We start from the raw sequence: 18,345 nt of genomic DNA on the forward strand, positions 1-18,345 counted from the left end.
TTTGTCCTGAGTATAAAACTGCAAAAAGAAAAATAATGCCTTATTTGTTTTTCAGTCGGGTTCATAATAAAATAATGTAACAACAAACTTTAGTTATACATACATAGATTCATGGATATCTCATTCAGAATGTGCCAATAATAGGTGACTGAACTACTACATCAGTGCCCTAATCATTTAATAGTGTCACAAATACAAAGGAAATCCTTAATACAGTAACTATTTTATTGCTTCTTGTTCAAAATACCATTTAAACAGCAAGAACAAATTAAACATCTCTAGACGGCAACACAACAAAGATGATTTCCACCGTGCTTCAAAGGCTCCAGGGTGTCTTACTGGCTTTCAGATAATACCTCTGAAAAGTCTAATGGAAGTATTCTGAGAAGCACCTCATCACTCTCCAAAAAGATATTGATTGGAAGAGATCAATGAAAAGTCTGCAGGGTAAAGGTAGTATTGTCTCATCAGTATACTTTTTTTTTTGTCAGAACCACTGGATAATGCCATGGTACTGTACATGTGCATGTAGATTCTACAGTAAAGAATGTGAAATTCTCTCATCTATAAGAGTAGTCCGGTGTTGTAAAAGCCAATAATGCAGCCACTGCAGTATTTACAAGTGTAGATTCAGTTAATCTCTCTTTACTGTTTAAATGCCATTAAAAACACTTGGTCAGCTGCCTCAGTTGATGAGGTAGCACACCAGGTGAACAGTAAAAGTCCAAATCACACTAAACATTATTTCCCACATAGACTTTATTTGGGCAACATATCTAATATTGTTTCCCCATCAGTCCAGCACCATCCACATTGGATTTACTGGTCTGAGTTGTTACCATCTTGCTTCTTGTTCTTATTTTGAAAGTTCAACCCTTTCCATTTCCTATTTCCCTACAAGCAGGCTGACCGGTCACTGTTGTGCCAGTCAGTTGCATTTAACTGCTATTCCAGTGGGTCTCTCCTCTGTGGTTGGATGAACTTCAAGTCAAAACCTTTGGGCTGCAGCTGCCAAGAGTCATCCTTGTTCTACTCTGCAGATTTGGAGGGTTGCACTAACCAGATCCTGCAACAGAATGAGGACTGGCTCAAGTACCACTATGCTGAGCTCACAGTACAGGACTGTGGAGTTACAGATCATTTGCAGGAGGAGAGACTAACTGGATGAGCAGATGATGATTTTTACTGTGCCCTGACACACGTTTATTAAGAACAAACCCCCCGTTCTTTCCAACATGTCGCATTTACCCTTCTTCATGATGATTCAATGATAATTTTCATTACGCACCATAACTCAGTGATGACAGGTGCTACAGTTATTTTAAAAAAGGGTGAAATGTACACTGTTTTAATGTAACACAGCAAAGATAGTGATTAGTATATCTGTATCCCTGTGCTACGGTATTAAGCAAAAGTGTTTGCATAGTTGAGCCAATTATTAGGTATACCTTGTGCAAACCAACCCATAACAGGTCTGTTTTGCATATTAAGTCGAAAATCTAATGAATTTGAATGCATAGTCTATAAAACTATGCAAATGGGAGAACTGGAGCAGTTATAATTGCTCAGTGTGCGCTAGGAATGAGAACAGCTTTTTGTATGAGCTAAGGACATATTAAGTTAATGACACCATTCTACTAAATGGCAGGCAGATGGAAAGTTCACAGAGACAAAAGGCAGCCTTAGTTCTTAATCACATGTACAATTAACTGCTGTAAGAATGTGGTTTGATTGGCTTGTGGCAGCCATGTTTGATTTAAAGGATGTTTTTCAGTCGTATTAGTCTAAATCTTGGAGCAGAGGCAGTTTGCCTAAAAACAAGCATTTTATGCCCAGAATGAAACTGGAACAAAGAGCTTGAGTGTCTTGTCAGCAGGGGTGGAAATGAGGCAATGTGCACTCTGATACTGACAGGAAAAACAGAAGAGCTTTCCCACTGAGATTATGAAAATCCAAAGAATATGTAGATTTTTAAATTTACTTTGTAATGTACGCACTGCACAGTTTTTCGACCATCAGCTCATAGCGGGTTGTGAATGTATGTTGTTGGAGAAGTAAAAATCTGTTTGCATGCACATGCCATTTATCATTCAGATGTCAGGCTATGAAAACTAGTACTAGACTAATCCAAACCAGTTTCCAAAAGGATGGGATGCCATGTAAAGTGTAGTTACATTTGCAAATAATTTAAACAATATGTTTAATTGAAAATAGCACAGAAATTACTTAGTCATTCCTATTTTAAAGGCAATGCCAGTAAAATCTTTCAAAAAACGCTGGGATAAATGGAAGGCTGGAACAGTTGTGTAATGCTGAAAAACACCAGTCACAGCCAATTATGTTAACTGATAAGATGACCGTAAGCCCAAAGTTTTTCAGAAGGAGTGACTGTGAGGGGTTTTATCACTCTATGATAGAAGACAGGCAAATAGTTCAAGATAATAAAAATGTTTCTGAGAATGCCATTCCAATAAATCTGGGAATTTCATCTATTTTCATCCAGTACAAAATATTACTAAAAATATTCAGAGAATCCAAAGACATGTCTGTGCACAAGAGAGGCAGCCAAAAATACTGAATGTTCATTATACTTTGGCCTTAGAGTGGCACTGGATTAAAAACAGTTATGTGATGGAAATCACTGCATTGGCTCAGGAACATCTCTAAAGACCACTTGTCACTGAACACATTTCATCGCTGGAGCCACAAATTCCAGTTAGAGCTCAAGCATGCACTTCACAACAGCACTGACCTCTGGCCACATTCTCAGATGGTCAGACCTTCAAGTAGCACAGCTAAAATCCAAAAATTTGTTAAGAGCAAGCACCTGGTGATAGTGGATAAACCAAGGTGTAAAACTGTCCTGACAAATCAAAACTGTGATTTTTTTTTTTTTCTGGAAATCATAGATGCTATGTTCTCCTGGCTACAAACAAGAGGGACAATCAGACCACAGTTCAGGATTTACATACTATGATGGTACACTATAATGTCACTAAAAGTATTCACTCGTCTGGCTTCACAAGCATATGAACTTGAGTGACATCCCATTCTTAATTCATAGAGTTTAATATGATGTCAGCCCACCCTTTGCAGCTATAACAGCTTCAACTCTTCTGAGAAGGCTTTCCACAAGGTTTAGGAGTGTGCTTATTGGAATTTTTGACCATTCCTCCAGAAGGACATTTGTGAGGTCAGACACTGATGTTGGACAAGAAGGCCTGGCTCATAGTCTCCACTCTAATTAATCCCAAAGGTGTTCTATTGGGTTGAGGTCAGGACTCTGTGCAGGCCAGTCAAGTTCTTGGAAGAGGAAGGGGCCATCCCCAAACTTTTCCCACAAAGTTGGGAGCACGAACTTGTCAAAAATGTCTTAATATGCTAAAGTATTAAGAGTTCCTTTCACTGGAACCAAGGGATTGAGCACAACTTGTGAAAAACAACCCCACACCACAATCCCCCTCCACCATACCCGCATGCAGTCACAGCCCCCCATATGCATCCGTCCCTCAGTTGTCACAAACCCCACGGCCTAGTATCTACTATTCTGTTACTGTTAAAATAATTGTGCTGCCATTTTGTGCCGTTGCACTTGTACTGTGTGAATCCTATGTCAAAATCTTTTTACCATAGTCTGATATTTGCACCTTTTGCCTTCATTCACCCTCGACAGAGGATGGACTGAAGATTTTGCTTGCTAAATTATTATTTATTAAAAAGTAGGTGAATTACTATATTTACATTTTTGAAAAAAGGCACCTCACCATTGCCTGGGAAATGAAATTACTACAATTTACCATAGGATCCAGAAAAAAACGCTCTTTTAAAAGAAAAGTATAAATTTGAAAGGAAAATTGATATATCAAATGATAATATATTACTTAGGGTACAAAATTTATTTTACTTTAGGAGAGAATCTGACCCTCACAGTGTCTGCTGAGAAAAATTCTGGCCCTCGGACAAATGTAGTTGATGACCCCTGCTCTAGAGCGACCCATTCTTTCACAAATGTTTGTAGAAGCAGTCTGCATGCCTAGGTGCTTGGTTTTATACACATGTGCCCACGGAAGTGACTAGAAAAACTAAATTTAATGATTTGGATGGGTTAGTGAAGACTTTTGGCAATATAGTGCATATAGAGCCTAAGTGATATAGAAATTTTAAGTGAATTTTAAGTGATTTGGTGATTTAAAAATCTGATGTATCACTTTCTTGTGATCGATTTTTTTTCTTTCACACACACAAAACATAAACAAATTTGCCTAACATTTGTTTTGTGCAGTTACTTATGTCACTACTAAGATAACATGACAATGCAAAAAATAATATTGTTTCATTATCACAACAAGTCATGGATGAGGCTCTGTCCAACTCTGCTTGGATAAGTTGGTTGGCGGGTGTTTCTCCTGTCTCTTCTTTACTTTATAAATTTTCAATTGTGGGCTCTTATAAAAGCTGATATCACTATATTGGCAAATAACTAATATCGGCTGACATATCAGTCTTTTTTAGCATTGCATATTAGAAACACTCTGTTACACAAGAAATGCAACAAAAGGGCTTAACAGCTGAAACCCTAAAACTAGCAAAGAAAAAAAAAAGGGAAAACACTTTCCACTTTCCAACTAACTACAGTAACGGTCTCTTCACTTCCTAAAAGTTTTCCTAAAAGAAAAGATGCAAGCACGTTCAAACATATTTTTTTTTAAGCTTTGCTGGCATTAAATGAGCATTAAAAAAATCCTTTTTAACATTTGTACAATTTTTTTGTATGACTTTCAGTTAAATGGGGGCTTTAAATGAAATGCAAATCATTGCATTCAGGCTTTTTACACCGTGTCCCAACGTTTTTTTGGAAACACGTTTATACTGTCGCAACTTTGAAAGGAAAATGTTCAAACTTGCAGCAGATTTCCATTATGCTTATGAAAACTTGATTTTGCCTGACTTGGACATGTCTCAAATGACTTTAAAAACTTGAGCTGGACTTGAACCAACAGATTTAAAAACAGCACTGGCTGCAAGGCTTTCCATACTACGCTCTCGTTTTCTTACTCCAAGCCGACACACTGGATGATGTACTTCAAACATCAAAAAGACATCTTTACTCACTCCAGAGTTTGCCTCTTCCTAACATACTGAAAATAAAAATACCAGGCTATCATCCAAACGGAATATAAGGAAGATATAGTTTTTGTGCCAGGTTTACAGCTTATTAGTACACTTTGTTTATTTTTAGGCTATCAATTTGATAGGTTAATTACGAGGAGAGGAGACAGCATGCAGTATGAACCATCTCATTTAAAATCAATTTAAATATTCATTAAGGCTATTATCAGAGCTCTAACACTAATTAATAGTCTGATCATGTCATTTAGTTCCCCAAGTAATGAATACTATATGAGAGGATTTTTCTTTCTACATCTAAGTTTTACTATCTTTACCGCAATACTACTTTACAAGATGAGCGTTTTGAGTAGAAGTGTAAAGTGCACATGCTCCAAAAAGGCCTGATGTCAAGTTTGAAGAGATCTGCACGCTTCACAGTTTGAGCCAACATCATTTACAACAAAGACAAATCCTGCAGAACTGTTATTCTTTAACCTTTTTTTTTCTCCCCTCTAATAAATTCTCCAAAAAATGCTAATTCAACACAGCAATAAACCCAGAGAACCTGTACTGGATAATTCATGCATTCAGGGCACATTTTAGGAGACATTTTTTTCCTCAGTGAGCAGTGTGACTTTCCTTCCTAAATAAAGGTTATATTAAGGCAGAACATTTAAATGCGTATTAAAATGATGCCGTGTGGAAGGCTGGACTGTACGAGTGCAGATATCAAACAGCAGCATCAAAAGTTTGCCTCTCACCACAGCACAGCTGTTGTATAAACAGAGCCAGAGCATATTTACCCTTTAGCTAAAGGTGTCTCTTGAGCCGATATGTTTGTATATCCGAACATCCTTCACAGGCTGGCTGGAGGGGGCTCACGCCTGAACTTTAAGCTTTTTACTTCACAGCAGGGGAGAAAAAGCAACTGGTATCAGAGGTCATTTGGAACACTTCCCTTTTTTTCAGCTATGTGCTCATACATGATCACTCGCACCAGCACCAACATCAGCACACAGGTACACACCTGCATCCAGGGAATTGCACTGTGCAGTAAATATCCTGAAAAAATACGTTTGAAGAAGAGGCTGAAAGAGATGGAAGACCTTTATGGATTATTTCCCAGTGCAGACAGCGAAGTGGGAAAAGGAGGAGAGCAAGAGAGATAGAACGAGACGAAGAGGGATGAAAAAAAAATGATGCTGGCTGCAGAAGGAGGGGGAAGTGAAGATGTGAGAGAGAGAGAGAGAGAGAGAGAGAGGGTGAGAAAGACAGACAGTGGCAGGAGAACACCAAATGTTAAGTAGCAGTTGAAGTGGAAGAATTCCAGTTTGGATTCAAGCTCCTTGGCTAATGAGGATCATTAACGTGGCCTGCCCAGCTACTCCAAATGCTGGGGAGGACTGCAAGAAAGGGGATAAAAATAAAACCTCTCAAGCATATCCCCACAAGATTCATAAGGCGGGCACTTGTAAAAAAGATATAACACATGCTAGATGCGGAAGGTACTTCATAATGCAACAGCAAATGCCATCGATCCTGCAAACAGCGATACTTACCCAACAAGAGCACTCAGCTGAACTCTGAACTGTTTGGATTCTGTTTGAAGCACAGTGGCAAAAGACGCCGTTTTTGCCCGCTGTTTCGTAGATTGAAAATAAAGACCGAGGTGATAATGTCTATACAGCACTCCATGATATAATATAAATCAGGGGCTTATCAGTGCAGCTATGTCATCCCATTTGGGAAATTTGCCTCACAGGTTCAGGACGGAAAGGCGAGGAAAAAGGGCCCCACTGCAAAGCTCTCCTATCTTACGCAAGTTATTTCAAGTGGGCAGTTCACATTTCTCCACACATTTTATGATCCTATCAGCTTTGTCGCTTTCCATCTCTTCAATTGCTGTTTAACACACAGTAAAACTGAACTCGACCGCACACAACACCAAGCTCAAAAACCAAGCTCCAAGATCCCGTCCTGCTTCTATAAATCATATGTGATATACAGTTTTTAAAGCACTTCTGACCACATTTACAGCACAACCCATTGACTGGTTATATTACCGGGCATGCAAATAGTTCCTCAATGCTCCAGAATAAAGGAAAGAGACTCTTTCTTTGAAAATCTAACCTCTGCAGACTATTTATTGTGTGAAATTTAAACATCTTGCTGACAAACCCCACATTTCTGTTTCGTCAGGCCTTCTGTCTATTATTTTTTTTTTCCTCGAGAACGCTCACACACTCTGCTGTTTGAGACTCAAGGCAGTCAAACAGGCAAGTGTCTTGATAAGATTAGCATAATTGGCACATTCATCCATTCTCTGTTAATAAAGTGCTTTGTGGTTGAGAAATCAACAGTGTAGAGATGTGATGCTCACAGTTGGAATGGTCTCCAGCGTTTTACTTAAACAGCCTCAGCCTTCGTTAGTACACAGTAAAGATACATTCTGACTACAAAATAATCCCAGGAAGGATTGTGCAGCCTTAAGCAAATCAATTAAATCTCAGCAAAATGAAATAGAGAGCAGTTTGAAGATGCTTCTGGAAAACCAAGGAACTGTGCAAGCAAACGGCGACAGTTTTTATTATTGCATGATGAAAATCACTGTCATACAATCCAGGAGTGTTTGAATGTTTCTGAATCACTGAAATAAAAAAGCTGGGTTGTAATGGCAAAATACATAAATACGACTGATTGGTAACAAATTTAATTTTATCTCTTCTCTTATTGCATTGAAGTGTGTACAGAACATTCATGTAGTGGCTTCACACAGCCATTTGAAAACGAAAGTACATCCTTTTTCAATTCCAAGTTTTTTTGTATCAGGATATTTTTAAAAAATCATCTGGTCCTTAGCAGGTCTTAAAATAAGGTAAATGCAGCCTCAGATGGACTACAACCCACGACATATCATACCATGTCATTATTTATTTAACAAAAACTTGGCCAAAACACAGAATCAGTGTGTGAAAAACTAAGTACACCCTTACTGATGAGTATAAGTACTATAGCAACCAGATGCTGCTAATCAAATGTAATTGATTAAACAATCATCAGCAAGTGTGAGCACCTCCTATTAAAGCGGAGGTTTTGGCAGTCTGCTTGTCGGGAACATTTGGGTGTGTTAACACTTCCCAGGAGTGGATGCCCCATCAGACTATGGAATGCTCAAAGAAACTGCAAAAAATCCAAGAGCTACATCTCAGACTCTACTGGCCTCAGTTAGCATGTTAAAGGTTAAAGTTCATGACAGTAAAACTTGAAAAACACTGCAGGACAAAGTGTCTTCTTGCTAAAAAGAACACAGCAGCACGGCTTAGGTTTGGAAAGATGTATCTGAACAAACCACAAGACCTCTGGAACAACGTCCTCTGAACCAAAGTGTAGATGTTTGACCATAATGCACACCACCACAGCATATCAGCACAAACGGTTCATAGCAACTGTCAAGTACAGCAGTGGAGGGGTGATGATTTGGGCTCGAACTCCTCTGTGTACCAAAGTATTCTAGAGTCAAATGCGAGGCTATCTGTCTAACAGCAAAGGCTTGGCCAGATGTGGGTCATGCAACCGGACGATGATCCCAAGCACAGCAGAAAGTCTACAAAAGTATGTCTGAAAAAAGAAAAGAATCAAGGTGTTGCACTGGCCCAGTCAAAGTCCAGAGCTCAGCCCCACTGAAATGCTGTGGTGGAACCTTAAAAGAGCATAAATGTGCATAAATGAAAGCACTGTAAAGAAGAGTGATTCCCCCGCAATAATGTGAGACTGATAAAGTCATAGAGAAGACAAATGCTTCAACAAATTATTGCTTCTAAAGGTGGTTCAACAAGTTATTAAATCATGAGGCATATTAAGATTTTCATAAATTCCTTTTAAATTTTGACTCAGGTTTTGTTAAATAACTAATGACACTGTCTAAAATGTGATGTGTTGTAGTTCATCTGAGGCTGTATGCACCTAATTTTAGAGCCTGCTAAGGCTCACACATAAAACCTTAGAATCGCAAGCATTCTTTCTCATGTCACTGCATCTGTAGCCAGTGACTTCACCAGCTGTCATGACAAACATCACTCATGGCAGATCATATCAGCTAATTAACCATGAGTAACCTGACCACCAAAAAATAAATAAACAAATAAACTGCTCTGTGTTGTGAAATCCAAGCAAGTCATTGACCATGTTCATGCAGACAGCCTTTACGAGGAAAGAAGAAACAGCATTGCACAATGATTGTGCAGTGAGCTTCATCAGACTCGATATCAAAGGACTGTGGATCTGGATCAGGGCCAAAAAAACTCAACATAGACTGTTTAATTTGCCATCATTATGCTAACTGACCTTGTTTTTAAAGTGCTTTATAAAAACAGCACATTTGTTCTGCCTTCATGAGCACTGATATTATTGTTCTCCATAAGAGTACACCACTCACACAAGAGCTGGAGGACACAGCACCCACAGCTGGGCAGGCAGACCTGAATGTTATATGTGACTGAAACAGGAAAACGGAGGAGCAAACGAGTGTGGAAAAGTAACGAGCTTGGAGAATCTGCCGTCAGAGGAAAAATCTGGTGGCAAGATCTCATCATATAGACTGATCTTAGTGAGTGCATATTTGAGTGAGTCTGCCCACCCATTTAAAAAAAACTGTAGAGAAAACAAGGGTGGGGCTTTTTGTGAATTTTAACCTATGTAGTCTTTAAATAGCTTTTAATATTGAAAAAACTTTATCTTACAGAGTGTACACAAATATAATCCATTTATTTATCAATTTATTGGGGAGTTAATTATTGTATGCATTACATTTTTGGTTCTTTTCGTGACAAATCTTTTATACAAATCTATGTTGTTTATTAAGTTAAGCAATATTATATGCCAGTTATATACATAGTTACTTCAGCACTTGTTACAGTCCACTTGTCAGTGAGTACCTACCTGTTGCTGATAACGGGGGGACAGATGTGAGCGTGACAGGTGCTGCAGGGACTGTGGCACAAATACTGTTGTGCTGCGTTGTCGTTAAATAAAAAAGATTGTTCAGACAAACCGTAGCCAGCTTGTCTTTCACAGCTCAGAGTGTCTGGAGTCTGGACAGCACCACCCACCGAGACATCAGGGCTACAAAGCCCACAAATGTCTCTGTGTTGAATATTCAGCATTTTCAGTGGGCTTTTTCATGCTTACTGCGCAATTGTGAAGCAGCTGCCAGCTGTGATTTTCGAAGTAATCCGTCTAATGAGTTGTCCCATTTCTCTGCAATCAATGGCATTCTTAATATATTTTGCCATCAATTATTTTGCTAATATTTGTCTAACAATGAAGACAACTCCCTGCTCCCTGCTACTGAGCATACATACAAGCACTGGGCTGGGGGACTGATGCAGACAGATAGGTGTATTTCTAGCACTGGTTTAAAGCAGAGGCTGGATGAACGTGCACGCACAAGACTGTTTCAGTAGAACCAAATGGGAAATCGGAAATAATAATAAATCATAATAATGGTCAGACCTCCTGCCTGTATAAACATGTATTAGGAGATGCGGATGCCCCATAACAACATGGCAGCCGCACTGAAGCACGAGGTTCAACCATGAGATAATGAAGCTAACAAAATGCAATGTGGCTGCAATCATAAAAAGGTTTTACTCTATGTTTGAGAGGCAGAATTAAAAACTGATATCTCAGATCTTTGTTTAAAGTTTAGCTTTGCAAAGTACAGGAGTTAGGAAATGAACCACTGTGAGGCATATTTTTTCAAAACATAATATTGCATTGTTTAGTGTCTACATTTAGCACAAGAACCTTCAGCGCATATTATTTTACAGTATATACTGTAAACTCCAGCTACTTGACTATATACACCTTGCTAGTACCAGGTTGGACCCGCTTTTGCCTTAATTTTTTCATGCCATTGATTCAAAAAGGTGCTGGAAACATTACTCAGAGATTTTGGTCCTCATTGACATGATGACATCACACAGTTGCTGCAGATTTGTCGGCTGCACATCCATGATGCAAATCTGTGCTTTCAGAGATGCTCTTCTGCATAACGTGGTTATAACAAGTGGCTTTAAAAGCAGCCTTTCCCCTCTGACCTCTGGCATCAACCAGGTATTTTCACCAGAGCCGCTTAAATCACCTTTCTCCCCCCGTCCTGATGCTCGCTTTGAACAGCAGGTCATGTTGGCCATGTCTACATGCCTAAATGCATTGAGTTGCTACCATGTGATTAGCTGATTTGCATTAACGAACAGTTGAGCAGGTGTACCTAAAAGAGTGTAGTTATACAGTATTTACAACTGTGCATTGTGGTGGATAACACTGCCTCCCACTGCTTTAGTCACCCCCCTGAGCACTCATCAGAAGTTTAGACGAGCCAAAGAAGACACACATTATAATGTGCTTTTATTTACATTTACACATTAATGTACACAATCATTTTGGCAATAAAATTTGGTACATTTTGCAAATCCCTCAACTGTGTGAGTCTGTTCATTTGTGTGTCACTTAGGCAAAAACTAATCCCATGAGGTTAAGAAAGAAAGAAAGAAAGAAATGTGTTGTCTGTGTGTGGCTCCTCCACCTTGAGAACATAAATCAGAGCATTCTATTCAGGATTCATCACACCGACTTAGATGATAGTGCAGGAGGCCACTGAGGTGATTCTTCGAATGATGATCCGCAGGTCAAAGGAAAGGAAATTCTTTATTTCCACAGAGATTTCTCTTAAGCTTTTAAATACTGCACAACGTGTGTAATAAAAATAGTCCAAGCAAAAGCGAACAATGTGCAAAACTTGACAGTGAAGCAAACTGTTTTCATGTTAAGGTGCTTCTATATAAACCACAACAACACTAATCAAATAAGCAAACAAGAAGAGAAGCTGCTGGCGTGAATGATATAAACACCTGAACTCCAACCAACAGAAGAAGGAATGGTTAAAGATTTCTGTCCCCATTGTGCAGTTTCTTTCCTGCTACTGTGTTTAAATCTGTGCGGTATCTGATGGATGACGCGCTCGATAATGAGAGCTGGGTATGTGCACATTTAACTGTCTTCCTAATGATAAGTAATGACGGTAGCTTAGCTAACACAATTAACGCTGGCGCAGAGGAAAATAAAATTCTCCCAGAATGAAGTATTATGTAAATTATTAATTAGCACACAGACGATTGCAATCTTGTTCGGCTGCCCATTGGCACTCGAATAAATGTGAATGATCTGGAAACAGAGAAAGGAAGATTGTGAACATAATCCCAACACAGAGGGAATGCGAGAAAAATTTAACAAAACCACCTGCTTCTTAAGCAATTTATGGAAACAATTTGCATTGGAGATTGGACCGCTAAACAGAAACCGACTCGCAGCAAATGCGAACAACAAATTCGGCACTTCTGCATTTGTTGCTCAGCTACTGCGTCTCCATTAATCTGGCATATATCATTCCAACTGTAACGAGTGCCCTAGTGAAATCCTCCAAATCCACTGTTATAGATTGTAAAAGTCTAAAACTAGAGCCCCGGTATAATAATCTGTTCTTAATTTGAGCTCCAATCCCACGATTCCTGTACACTCGTTCTACATTAAATGAGGGATGCATGCTTTATGAGAAGCAGTTTCCACAAATGCTTGTACAGACGCCTCCTCCTCCGTGTGTATGTGTTTCTGAATTTATACGTGTGTGTGTGTGTGTGTGTGTGTGTGTGTGCGCGTGTGTGTGTGTGTGTGTGTGTGTGTGTGTGTGTGTGTGTGTGTGTGTGTGTGTGTGTGTGAGAGAGACACAGAGAGAGACAGAGTGAGTAATGAACAGATAAAGAGCAAGTGTGAGGTAAAGACCGAGGGAGTCCAATGCAACCGGGAGGAGAGAACGAGAAGGGGACGGCAGAGAGAGAGAAAGTGATCTCTCAGATTTGGTGCCTCAGCTTAATGACACCGGACCCACATGGGAGAGAAGGAAAGCCAAGCTCAGTGCGAAAAATGATGAATCCAAAGACAGATACCCTCCAGCCTCCCCATTCGCAGCCTACACACAGTCATGAAAAAACAGAAAAAAAAAAAACCTCAGAAATTAACTGCTCAGCTTCTGTGTTTACAGCAGTTTTCTCTCTACTCTTTTTCCACTGCACTTGCCTTTTTTCTGTCAGTCTCTTGTCAAGTTCAGTGCAACATCATGTCAATACCTAACCGACACGGATCGCCCAACCTCTCCTCCCGTTCTGACCGTGGACAATATGTCGACTTTGGCAAATTAAACCACCTCAATATATGGCAATATCCTTCACTGAGGGAAAGAGGGAAGCGAGAGACTCAAAGTGGAATGAGACACTTACAGATGGATGGTAGGACAGACTGAGCATGGCATGGTATTTACAAGCCAGGTACAGCATGAGAACACAGAGCGAGGTGATGCATATATAGACCAATTTTCTAAATGTCACCATAATAATAATTCAGTACAGCTGGAAGTCACTGAATTAACTGAACTGGAAAGACAGTTAATTAACCTAAGAAAGCAGCAGTCCACAAAAAAGGCACAGCGCTTTAGACATATGACAGGGTTAGAAAAACAAAATTTACCTGACCAAGTTTTAAAGTACAGAAATATGATTACAGCGCAGATCAAATTTAATAGATTTTTCTTTTTAATTAAGCTTACAATATCACATTATTTTATTCCTGTTAATTGAGTTTAATTGTTACTTGCAAGCAATTTCCAAAAATGATCATCAAGAATCTGAACTCAATAATACCTGTTTTTTTTTTTCATTAAATGACACAATAAATGGTCTATCAAAGGAACACACCAGGCTTTTCCTGACAGTTGTGACAAATTAAATTCAATGGCATCAATGGCTCTCTAATTAATTTTCTCAAAGCAAGCTTTTATAATAACCCTTATTAAACTGCTCACATGGCTGCTATTCCGGCACACCTTTGCCTGTTAGGATAAATGGCTTCAACGACACACAGAGATGCACTTCAAGTACACATGCACACATTCATACGACGCACAAACCGGCAATAGGGGGTCGTTAAGCAACTACTGTAGTCTTCCTCTCTGCTCAGTGTGATAACGGCTTGATTGATAATGAGGTTCCACAGCTAATCACCTGGCAAGATGACTGTTACGCACACGTTCTGGCAAGTAATGCACTAAACTAAAACTGGGGGGGGCAAAAAACAGACAGCAGAAACTCAGGCAAATAAATGTACAACTGTGCATTGGGGAAGATATAGGAGTGACACATGCACACCAGCACACCCACACACACACACACACATGCACACACTTGTCACAAGCAGAATGTACCTGCAGAACATCCACTGCCACTCCACACAAGCACAAGTTAACTCACCTCTGCTCTGAGTGACAAGCCGAAAGCTTTCAAATTGGCCCTGGGTAATCTTCCCTTCTTTGCGCTCTTCACTCTCTCTGTCCCTTTGCCTGCTCTCTCGCTCTCTCTCTCTCTCCCTCTGTGTACCTCTGTGGCAGTGCACGGACGTCCTACGGGCCGCTCACCCCCTCTGTGTGGCTCGGCGTAAGTGCATCGATCTCTCGGCCAAGTGGTACGCGGTCCTGCTGTTTCCACGAGACTCAGATGTGCTCTCTCCTCTCCACCGCTCACTCTGCTTCACACAGCTGCAGAGGGAAATATGAGGATGGGCAACGTGGTACTTCTCTCTTCCTCTCTCCCTCCTTCTCTCTCTCTCTCTCTCTCTCTCTCTCTCTCTAGTAAGCTGAGACTCTCTCTCTCTCTCTCAGGCTGTCAGTTGCTGCGATGCTCACCCCCGCTATCTCCTCACTCTGTCACTCTTTCTTGCTGAGCCGAACTGCATGCTATCACCATCTCTGCTGTTTTTGCTTTTTCTCCACTGACTCCTGTGCCTTTCTCTCTCTCTCAGTATTGATCCATGTATCTGTGTCTTTGCTAGTGCAGCCTCTAGTGGCTGACTTCTCTTGATGCTGCTCAGAATGTCAGAATTATTTATTTATTAATTTTTACTCAAATGAAGCTGGAGTCCAGTATGTGCCAAAAAATAAATACACAAGTAAATAAATGAAGCTGAATTGAGAATACACAATTCAGCTGATATGGAGCTGATATGGGTCGTGGCTAAAGGTTACTTTCATTATTTTTGCAATGAATCAGTTGCTTCATTGCTTCGTTTTGCTTGCATTGAAGCAAAACGCTTAAAAGACATTTTGCTGGAGCTCAAGGTGAAGGTCATTTTGTCCACTCAATAACCACAAACGCAGCAATGTCAAGCTTACAGCTACAGTATATAAAACTAGAAAATCATAACACTGAAAAAAAGTATAAAACATCTAAGCTTGTTATATAAAAATTTTAAAATGAACATTTCTGAGACCTTGTAGATTCTCAAGAAAGACTGGCCAAAATTTACTAAGCATGTGAAAAGCCATGCGGCAAAGACACTAAGCTAATTTATGCATTCTTGGGTTAGCTGATAAACTTTTTTGTTCAACAGTGCTGATTTAAGAAAATGAAGCACAAGAAAAGAAAACAAATTTTTGCTGTAGGATGAAGTTTAAATTTAAAGCTGAATAATTATATTTACACAATAATTCAAGAGAGATCTTTGTCATTGGGACTAAAAGCAAAGCAAAAAATAAATAAATAAATCCAAATAAATAGCTTGCAAGGCATCTACCGTTAGACACATGCATTTACTGGCCACTGCATCAGGCACGCCTGTTCAACTGCTCCTAATCAGCCAATCACATGGCAGGAACTCAATGCATTTAGGCATATAGACATAGTCAAGACGACCTACTGTAATTCAAAGCAAGCATCAAAATTCAGAAGAAAGGTGATTTAAGTGAATTTGAAAGTGGCATGGTTGTTGGTGCCAGACGGGCTGGTCTGAGTATTTCAGAATCTGCTGATCTACTGGGATTTTCCCACCCAACCAGCTCTAGGGTTTACAGAGAATCATCCAAAAAAGAGACAACAAGCAATTCTCTCCACAGCAGTTCTCTGGGGGAAAAAATGCCTTTTCAGAGGTCAGAGGAGAATGACCGCTTCAAGCTGATAGAAAGCTGATAGAAAGTCAACGCTAACATAACAACTTGTTACAACCAAGGGGTGCAGAAAAGCATCTCCACACACACACACACACAGCATGCCCAGCCTTCAAGCATATGGGACACAGCAGCAGAAGACTGAGGTTACAATTTGCACAGGCTCAACAAAAATTAGACAATAGAAGATTGAAGAAACGTTGCCTGGTCTGATGAGTCTCAGTGTCTTCTGCCACATTCAGATGGTCGGCTCAGAATTTGGTGTAAACAACATGAAAGCATGGGTCCATCCGGCCTTGTATCAATAGCTCAGGTGAGCATCTCTGAAGACACAACACATTACACCATGAAGAGATGGACTACAGCAGCAGAAGACCACACCAGATACCACTCCTTTCAGCTAACAACAGGAAAATGAGGCTACAGTTTGGATGGTTGGATCCATCCTGCCTTGTATCAATAATTCAGGATGGTGGTGGTGTAATAGTAGGGGGGGTATCTTCTTGGCACACTTTGGACCCCTTAGTACTAGTTGAGGATCGTTTAAATGCCACAGCCTCCCTGAGTATTGTTGCTGACCATGTGTACCTGAAGACTGCTACCAGCTGGGAAACACACCATGTCAGAAAGCTCAGATCAACTCAAATTGGTTTCTTGAACACGACAGTGAGTACACTGTCCTCGAATGGCCTCCACAGTCAGCAGATCTCAATCCAATAGCACACCTTTGGGATGTGGTGGAACAGCAGATTCACATCATCAAATCTGCAGCAACTGTGCGATGCTATCATGTTAATTTGATCTAAAATCTCTGAGGAATGTTTGCAGCACATTGTTGAATCTGTGCAATGAAGGATTAAAACTGTGAAGGCAAAAAAAGGGGGGTCCAACCGGTTACTAGCTACTAGCAACCTAATGAAGCGGCCCTGAATTAGGGTAAAACAAGCACCTGCTTTAAACTAACAGCTGACAACAGACAGAAGCTAAATTAGCTTTAGTTAGCTGACTTTACCTGAGTGGGAATTTGTCTGTTTTGTAAATACTATTTGTAATTATAATAATCCATAATTTAAAACAGCATCAGTTACCAGTATGAGTGGTCTGCTATATTTTATGGTCGAAGTAAAATTAACCTTCTTCCAAACCCACTAATTAGCCGCATATTAACTGTTAAATAACTTACCATAAAAAGCCATTTTGAGGAAGCTCAGCAGAGGCCAGCTGAAGATCTCAGCAGAAAAATATCTGGAGAACATATATTCTAATGATAGTCAAATCAATCCGATATTAAATGGGCAAATTTTCTCAAAAGGTTCACTCTGGACCTCCGCTTATTGGCTCAGTGCTGCCACCAGTGGCTAGAAAGGATATTGATATCATAGTGCTCCCATCAGCGCTACAGCAGAGGTGCTCACAAAACACCTAAATCAACATTCAAATGAGGCTGCCGTTTGACAGTTTTCTGATATGCATTACACACTGTAGGTCACTGATGAAACTCTTAGCATTAAAAATGGTTTAAATAGTAGTAATAAAGACTCACTGTAGTCATTAAACAGTATATTGTTGCTTCTAATTTATTTCTTGCTGTTTAGTTTTCCTTCTAGGATTTTGCATCCCAGATTGTGTTGCTCCACAGGACATTTACAGCTGTATTTTGCCTGTGTGTGCTCTACAGTATACCCCATATCGCTGCTTCCCTGTACTTCACGCATGCCATACATGCTCTCTAATGCAGCATTTGGTAAATATTTGGGTCACCATTTATTTAATTAAAATAATAATAATAATAATAATTTCTGGCATTGCAGACCTTCCAAAAAGGTTTTAGTATAAACTGAGTGCACCCTGTGCAAAACATGTTTTCTTTTGTTATTATTCCAAACTCTCTTCAGATAAATTTAACTAATTTGTAATTCATTTGTGTCTCACTTGCTGTTTAGTCCTGTTTTATTTTGTATTCCCCTAAATCTATCATTTCAGGTCCTTCACTTCTTGCCCTTGTGTGTGACCCGCCCATGTGTTTACCTGGCTTTCTCTAATGTGCTCCACTGTCTCCCCTCCCCTCTTTGTCTTTAAGCTATGTGTGCTTCCCTTTCCCTCTGCCAGATCATATTAGTCATGCGCCAAGCACCGTATGCCAGTATGTTTTGTTTGCCAAACTGAACTGACTGCTGAACTCTGCTTTG

At 39.8% G+C, this 18,345-nt stretch overlaps 1 protein-coding gene across 1 annotated transcript in view; it reads right to left on the bottom strand.

Moving 5' to 3' along the window:
- The window catches only part of tnr (tenascin R (restrictin, janusin)), a 224,320-nt gene extending 206,872 nt beyond the window's left edge, over positions 1-17,448 (bottom strand). Inside the window, exons 1-2 of the mRNA XM_030751321.1 lie at positions 17,340-17,448; positions 14,469-14,752 (exon numbers count right to left, since the gene is read on the bottom strand). The gene's annotated coding sequence lies outside the window, so the exon portion shown is untranslated. The remainder of the gene's footprint in view (positions 1-14,468; positions 14,753-17,339) is intronic.
- Positions 17,449-18,345: the final 897 nt, after the last annotated feature.

Source organism: Archocentrus centrarchus, chromosome 17 (genome assembly GCF_007364275.1).
Source record: "Archocentrus centrarchus isolate MPI-CPG fArcCen1 chromosome 17, fArcCen1, whole genome shotgun sequence".
Taxonomy (NCBI): domain Eukaryota; kingdom Metazoa; phylum Chordata; class Actinopteri; order Cichliformes; family Cichlidae; genus Archocentrus; species Archocentrus centrarchus.